The sequence below is a fragment of the Dromiciops gliroides genome, chromosome 1 (assembly GCF_019393635.1).
Source record: "Dromiciops gliroides isolate mDroGli1 chromosome 1, mDroGli1.pri, whole genome shotgun sequence".
Lineage (NCBI taxonomy): Eukaryota > Metazoa > Chordata > Mammalia > Microbiotheria > Microbiotheriidae > Dromiciops > Dromiciops gliroides.
This window is the reverse complement of record NC_057861.1, coordinates 682,803,505-682,812,327: the sequence shown is the minus strand read 5'-3', so window position 1 is coordinate 682,812,327 and position 8,823 is coordinate 682,803,505. Positions and strand designations below refer to the sequence as shown.

The 8,823-nt window shown below is 35.8% G+C and overlaps 1 pseudogene; it reads left to right on the top strand.

Moving 5' to 3' along the window:
* The first annotated feature begins 7,451 nt into the window (after positions 1-7,451).
* LOC122737400 lies at positions 7,452-7,987 on the top strand (annotated as a pseudogene).
* The last annotated feature ends 836 nt before the right edge of the window (positions 7,988-8,823 follow it).

The following is an 8,823-nucleotide window of genomic DNA, read 5'->3' as shown; positions in this document are numbered from 1 at the left end:
AGTAGGTCCATATGATTCTGGTTCTGTTTTGTGCTTCTAGGATTATTCTAAAGATGCTTTCAGAGAATCTACAGAGAATGTTTATACAATTACAAATAACATTCATGGGGCAGCTAGATGGCGCAGTGGTTAAAGCACTGGCCCTGGATTCAGGAGTACCTGAGTTCAAAGCCAGCCTCAGACACTTGACACTTACTAGCTGTGTGACCCTGGGCAAGTCACTTAACCCCCATTGCCCCACAAAAGAAAAAAAAAAACAACCCCACAAATAACATTCATTTTATTTTGTTCCTAGAATATTAAATACAAAAAAGGCAAAACAATGACTTGTTTTCAGTTTCTATTAGAACTTCACAAAAATAATGAGATAAGGATATTGATTACAATAAGATTATGATAAACTTATATTCTACTACTTTTATTCACATATAAAAAGCAGTCATTTTTATCATTGTCTACACAGACCACCAAATATAAAAGAGCAATTGCAAGATGTCAACTTGTCCCAGGATTATTTGTATATGAACTACATGCAAAAGGGATAAAATATATTTCTGACATTTTTAGAGTATATCAAGACTAACAAGGAATTGTAAATGCATTATTTCATATGATAGTCACAGCAATCTTGTGAGATAGGGACTCTTATTATCCCATTCCACAGAACAGGAAGCTGAGACTCAGTAAGATTAAGTGAATTGTCCAGGGTCATATACCTAATAATAATAAGAATAACAACAACAATAATAATAACAGCTGGCATTTATATTGTGCTTCAAGATTTGCAAAGTACCTTAGAAATATTGTTATTTTACCCTCACAGCAACCCTGGGAGCTAGGTGTTATTTTATAAATGAGGGAACCGAGGTATTTGGGACTTCACTAAGTGTCTGAGATAGGATATAAACTTATATCTTCCCAGCTCTAAGTCTAGGATACAGTATACTGTACCACTTAGCTGTCTCTGCCATTTAAAAGATGTATATGCATGATCTGAAGAGCTCTTTCACACTGTGTGTTAGTAATGAAGCCTAGATGTTTCATTGCTACATCACATTGTGAATATACAAAACACCGAGACGTTATTCATATTAACTGTAGTCTCGGAAGAGAAATATATTCTCTGATGCTACTCTGATCCAAATTAAAGCCTTCTCTAAGCCCTTCTGTACTCCCAACACCTGTCAATTCTGTGCAGCTGTTTCCAACATTACCCTGTGGCATGGGTGTGGAAATATAGAAAGCCAAGTGCCAGGGGCAGGTGTGACATGACTGACTATGGACACCAATGAGTTGTTCACTGGGGAAATCCCAAGGACCAACCCACTTGATAAATTCTGGTAGATTTATTCAATGTTTCATTGAATAACAATTCTTCTGGTGGTCTTAGCAATTTGTTCTTTCTCCCAACCTCTTAAAGTACTAAGATTGAAGGAGCCTTTATCCGGGTTTTGTAGAATCTGACAGTTTATAGTGCTTGTACTCATGATTTCATAACACTCTACCTCATGTAGGTTAAAAAAATGGACCCTCAGCAATCTTATGACTGTAGTTGACAGGTCTAGACCTGTGGTGTCCAACTTCTTCAGAACTAACTATCCACACTTACTCCTGTATTCTAAACCTGTACTTTTTTTCTCCTTTCTCATCTTCATTTAATAAGTCAACAAGAATTCATTAAGTGCCTACACTGTGCCAGTTTCTGTTCTAAGTGGTAGGTATTGAAGGCAGATCTTGTCCTCAAGGAACTTACAGTCAAATGAGGGAGACAACATGAAAACATCAATCTACAAACAAACCATATTCAGTAAAAATTGAGAATAATCTTAGAGGGAAGGCACTAGCATTAAAGACAAGTGGACATCTGGGTTCTCTTCACTCTTATTTTCTATTATTCAAATATGGGCTGCTCAAATGATCTCATCATTCAAATCATAGTCTTTTGTATCCCATCTCAATCTCAATATAAATCAGATCAAGGCCCAAAAACAAAAACAAGAAAAGGAAAAGATAGAGTCAAGAAATGATAGAAGTTAAGGGGCTCATGAGGGACATCATGAGAGAGTGAACCAAGTACTGCATTAGAATCAGGTACAATTGGCAGATGAGCATCAAGTTGTCATGAAATCACTACATAGTATACTGTTGGCTTTTTATCTGGTCCTATTCTCTTTAATATTATCAACAATGACTTGAATAAAGATGATAGAGTGCTGGGATTCGAGTCTTTTTCTTTTCTTTTTGTCATTACAGTAAATGGAGAAAATCAATTGCAAAACCTGACACCCTCCCTCCCCAGCCCCACTGTCATCATGCAGATTGTGAGGGAGAGGCAGTACTGATTCATGAGACAGACAAAAATAGAGACTCACAGACAATTTATTAAATGCATAGTATACATCAATCACTATGTTTAGTGCTACAGATACAAATAAAAAGAACAAGATAGTTCCTATCCTCAATGATAGGGACTCATTTTAATAGCAAAAGAAAACACATTTAAGGAAGCTAGAAACTGTTGAGTGGGGAATCTATGGAATGAGAGGAAAGTATGGGTAGAGCATAATGGTTGTTGAAAAGGTACAGAAGTAGGAAAGTGAGTTGAGCCAGGAGTGAAGTTAGATTGGGTTAGGTTAGGTTAGGTTGGTGACAGGACTGGGGAGCCAACAATCACAAAAGAATTGGGCAGTTCAGAAGTATTATCCATTGCAAAAGGAAGTGAACATGATAATGAAATAAGAAGCTGCCAGGAAGAATTTAGGAACAAAGAAGATATAGAAAGTAAAACAAAGTATAAAATAGATAATTTTGATTATATAAAATTTAAAAAGTTTTTGCACAAACAAAACTAATGTAACCAAGATTACAAGGGAAACAAAACTGGGAAAGAATTTTTGAAACAAATATTTCTGATAAAGGCCTCATTTCCCAATTATATAGAGAACTGAGTCAAATTTATAAAAAATATGTTATCCCCCAATTGATAAATGGTCAAAGGATATGAACAGGCAGTCTTCAGACTGTGATGAAATAATGGGATTTAGCAGATACTCAAAGACCCACCTAGAGATTAATCTATACTGATTTAATCAAGTGAGAGTGATTGACTGCTAATTAAGCCTACTTCAAGTTAATTGGATTGTAATCACACCTGGCTATCCCTTAAGAAGGTATTGTTCTCAGAAACTAGACTGTGAACTCAACTTGAGAACACCTTCAAAAACAATGGATTTGGATGATGCCAACCAATCACCTTGAAGCAGTGTGTAAGGACCGCCTCTGTTCCAGATGTATAAAAAAGCTTCCACAAACAGCTTGCCAGGGAGTTCCTGATTGAAGCAGGGAGTTCCTGATTAAAGCAGGCTCATGGAGGAGGACTTCAAGAAGAACCCAACCAGGCTGGAACTCTAGACTAGACTGGAGCTGAAGCTTCTGATTTAAGGCGACCACAATTTAGATTTGAAACATCACAAGACAAAGAAATCAAAGCTATCTATAATCCTATCAAAAAATGCTCTAGATCACAATTGATCAGAGAAATGTTTGCATTTAAAACAACTCTGAGTTATCACCTCATATCTATCAGAGTGGCAAATACAACAAAAACAGAAAATGTTGGATGTTGGAGGGGATGTGGGAAAACTGGGATGCTAGTCCACTGTTGGTGGAATTGTGAAAAGACCCTATCATTCTGGAGAGCAATTTGGAATTATGCCCCAAGGGCCATAGAACTCTGCATACCCTTTGATCTAGCCATACCACTGGTAAGTTTACATCCCAAAGACATTCCAAAAAAGAGAAAAATACTTATTTGTACAAAAATATTTATAGCAGCTCTTTTTTGTGGTGGCTAAGAATTGGAAATCAAAGGAATGCCCATCAATTGGGGAATGGCTAAACAAGCTGTGGTATATGGTAGTGATGGGATATTATTTTGCTTTAAGAAATGATATTCAAGGTGATTTCAGAAAGACCTGGAAAGACTTGTATGAACTGATGTATAGTAAAGTGAGCAGAACCAAGAGAACAATATGCACAGAGACATCAGTATTGTTTGATGAACTGTGAATGACTTAACTCTTCTCAACAATGATCCAAGACAATAACAAAGGACTCTTGATGAAACATATTATCCTCCTCCAAAGAAAGAACTAATATTGACTGAACACAGACTAAAGCATGCTATTTTCACTTTCCTTCATTTTTTTTTCTTTTATTCAAGTTTTCTTGTACAAAATGACTAATAAGGTAATGTTTTACATAATTGCACATGTATAACCTATATCTGATTGCTTACTGCCTCAGGGAGCATGGGGAACAACAGAAGGAGGGATAAAAATTGGAACTCAAAAGTATAAATAAAATTGTTTATTGTCTTTAAAAAAAAGAAAGAAGGGGCAGCTAAGTGGCGCAGTGGATAGAGCACCGGCCCTGGATTCAGGAGGACCTGAGTTCAAATGCAGCCTCAGACACTTACTAGCTGTGTGACCCTGGGCAAGTCCCTTAACCCCAAGTGCCACACTTAAAAAAAGGAAAAGAAAGAAAAAAAAAAGAAGATGCCAGGAAGGGTAGAAAATTTTATTTATATATAATCAAATCAATCTACTCATATGATTTCCTAAATATATAGAGTAATTTACACATTACCAGCAAGCCTCATTATGAAAATCTTTGAGGGCAGGAATAGGTTTTTGCCTTTCTTTGTATTCCCAATCCTTGAGAGTCTTGGGACATAGTAGTAAATGCTTGACTAACAATTAAGGTGCACATGTTATTCCGTTTTTCTTTTGAATTTAAGCAGTCTATTTTTTTCTTTTTTCTTTTTTTCTTTTTTTTTTGGGGGGGTGTGGTAGGCCAATGAGTGTTAAGTGGCTTGCCCAGGGTCACACAGCTAGTAAGTGTCAAGTGTCTAAGGCCAAATTTGAACTTGGGTCCTCCTGAATCCAGGACTGCCCCTAGTCTATTTTATTGTATTTAATTTATGACATATGGAATTTGACATATATTATGAGTGTGAAGGAAGAATTTAAATTTATTTTTGACATATTGTTAACTTGTTTTCCCTAAAACATTTGTTAAATAATGATTCTTTTCACAATTTTTTTTTTGTTTAATGATTTATGGCCACTGATCTTTTGTATATATTGGGTTTTATTTGTGATATTTCTATTTTGTTCCCCTGGTCTATGTTTATATTTTTGCCCAGTATCTGAGAGTTTTAATGAGAATTGTTTTATAACAATGGAATCACAATTCCATTTTCATTTCCCATTTTTTTCCTTCAAATTAATCTTTGATATTTTTCTCCACTTGTTTTCCCATATGAATTTCATTACTGAAGAATCTTTGAGTCTGGGGATTTCAGAGGCCATTTAGTATCATACATGCCTGACTAAAAATCTCTTTTACAATATCTCCAATAATGGGCCATGCAGCTTTTGATTGAAGACCTCTAGAAATTTGGAATCCACTATCTCCTTAGGCAAGAATTTGGGACACATGAAATTATTGGGACATTTTGCCTTTAAATGGATTTATGAGCTGAAATCTGGCTCTTTGAAACTTCCACCCATTAGTGCTACTTCTGCCCTCTGGGTCCAAGTAAACAAGTTAATCCCTGTTCCACAAGAAAGCCTTTTAAATACTTGAAGACAACTATTATGTTTTACCTAAGCCCTTTCTTCACCAGGAAAAATACCCATCCTTCCTTCAACTGATCTTCACATGACACGATCTCCAGTCCTTTTACCATCATGTCTGCCCTCCTGCGAATGTTCTCCAGTTTCCCCTTTCCTTTCGCAAAAGGATATTTTAAACACAATATTCCAGATGTGGAGTGACCAGGGTAAAGTACATTGGAATTATCACCTCCCTTGTTCTGGATGCAATTTAGATCTTAATGAAGCCTCAGACTATCCTAACTCACTATTGACTGAGCATGTAAACAAATAACTAAAATAGAAATTAGGTATTTACTCTGATTTTTTCCTGTCCTATTAAAATATCACTCTTCTGATATGGCATCTGATTTATAAATTACTTTTGGCAGGACTATCAGTTGCTCCATTTTAGTATTTAGATCTTTCTCTATTTCTATTAATGCAATTTTATGGTTATCTATAAATAGACTTTCCTATATGGGCCATTAAATATTTAATTTTCATTACCATATAATACCTACCAACTAAATTCTTTTTTTTTTTTTTTTTTAGTGAGGCAATTGGGGTTAAGTGACTTGCCCAGGGTCACACAGCTAGTAAGTGTTAGATGTCTGAGGCCGGATTTGAACTCAGGTACTCCTGACTCCAGGGCCGGTGCTCTATCCACTGCGCCACCTAGCTGCCCCTACCAACTAAATTCTAAAAAATAATGCTGCTTAATTTTTTTAAATGTAGTTCTAAAAAAAATTAAAAATAAAAATGTAGTTCTAAATGAATCTGTTCAGTGTCCAAGCAAAACAAGACTAATCCCTCTTTTACATTACAGCTCTTCAGATACTTATGTCTCCTCCATGTCTCTGTCTTTTCTAGGCTGCACATGACCAGTTCCTTCAAGTCATCCTCATATCACAAGCGTTTCAAGCCCTTTTTCACATTTCTGCTTGCCCTTCTCTACATATTGTCTGCCTGATTATTTTGCTATGGGACCCAGAACTGAAGACAGTACTTCAGAATGGGTCTGATAAGAGCAGCGAATAGTAAAACTGTCACCTCCTGACACCTAGAAGTTATGTACCTCTTAATGAATCTCGATATTGTAATTATTTTTTAACCTGTCATATAACTCTGCTAAATAATATTGATCTTGTGGTTCGCCAAATTACCAAAAATTAAAAAAAAAAATCAGAACTCCCATCTAACCACATATTTCACATCTTGAAGCTGTGAACTTGATTTTTTTGGCACTCAGCTGTGACTTTACATTTATTCCTATTGAATTTCATGTTATCATACTCAGCCCAATGTTCTGGTAGTTTTCTATTTTGTTTCTATTGTCCAACGTGTAAGCTTTTTCTCTTAGATTTGTGTCTTCTGCAGACTTGATGAGCATGTCATCAAAGCCTATGTTCAAATTCAGTGGCAAAAATATTTAATAGGATAGGGCTAAAGACAAATCCTAGGAGTAGTCTACTAGTGACTTCCTACCATATTGAAAAAGAACCATTCATTAACAATTATGCTTTGAACCCAGTCATCCAATCCATTCTGCATTTATCTAATTACTTATGTTATTATCTAGTTCACACATTTACTGAGTATTTACGTTATCTTATCCTCTGAAATTTATTCATTTTTAGTTGTGACAATTAGGGAATTTAATTATTCTGTAATTTTCATTCATTAAAAAAAACTACTCAGAGGTGAGGCACTTAGACCGCCCCCACTCAGGGGGACATGCGCAGCAACCCTTTCCCTCCCTTCATTCTGCCCCTGTCCCGGGGAAAGGAAGTAACATATATAACTTCCCTCCTCTTTGTTTTTCTCGGGACACTTGCTGCGCAGCTTCCTTTTCTCTTTTGCAGTGCCATGAAATATGCCTTCCTGACTAAGGAAGACGCAGAACTTCAGCGGGCAGTTCAGCCTCGGCCACCGGCGTATCTGCAAGCACCTGAAATACCCTGGAGGTCTCAGGAAATGCAGGAGGGTTGCACCATCACCGCATCAACTTTGATAAATATCATCCAGGATATTTTGGGAAAGCGGGTATGAGGCATTACCACTTGAAGAAGAACCAAAGCTACTGTCCAACTGTCAACCTTGATAAACTGTGGACACTGGTCAGTGAGCATACCAGGATTAATGCTGCCAAAAACAAGGAAGGACTTGCCTCCATCCCTACCATTGATGTTGTGCGGTCCGCGTACTACCAAGTCCTAGGAAAAGGGAAACTCCCCAAGCAGCCAGTCATTTTGAAGGCAAAATTTTTCAGCAAAAGAGCAGAGGAAAATAATAAGTTTGTTGGTGGAGCTTGTGTCCTTGTGGCATAAAACCAATGTTATCAAATAAAACAAATGTCTTTATTTTAAAAAAAGAAAAAGAAAAAAGTACTCAAACTTATTACTATTTTCCTTCCTATTCTCTAATAAAAATTTTTATACTTATGTTCTCTCATTTGTAAATTATAATTTTAAATATTTATTTTCTTCCTAATTTTGTTCAATATTACAATTTAAGCCAATACAATTCATGTTTTATGCTATTAAAACTAAAACCACAGTGACTTTTGTGATGCCCTACATATAATTTTTTGTCAGCTTTAAAAAATTTAGTCGAGGCTTATGGTTACAATTGATTTCATGGGATTTTCTTAAGTATATGAAAACAGTGTGTATTTGGAAACTTCTTAGAAGAATATAAGTTCTTTGAGGAGAGAGAATGGTTTCTTTTGTGTTATAATTATGGTTCCTAGCACAGGGTCTGGCTCAGCAGGTGCCTAATAAATGCTTCTTGTTATAGTTATGATGGTGGTAGTAGTGAAAGGTCATAAAAATTAATGACTTACTTTTCTGACTAAAAATAGTAAGACAAATATAAAAAAGGAAATCTCTATTTTTCTTTCTCCATGAATATAGTTATGTGTCTATAAGTCACCTCACCAAAAGAAAACTGTTTTTAGTAATAAATCAATGAATGTTCAGTAAAATGAATCAACTAAAGAGGGGTTCCCTTCCAATGTGGGTAAAATAGAATGCCTTGAAAGAAGCATAGGCAAATGTTTCAGTATAAAAAGTGAATCATAGAAACAAAAACATAAAGTTTTCAAGGAATAATGAAATGGATAATGGACCCATTTGTGAAAGCCAATAAAGAAAGTAAAGTTGTA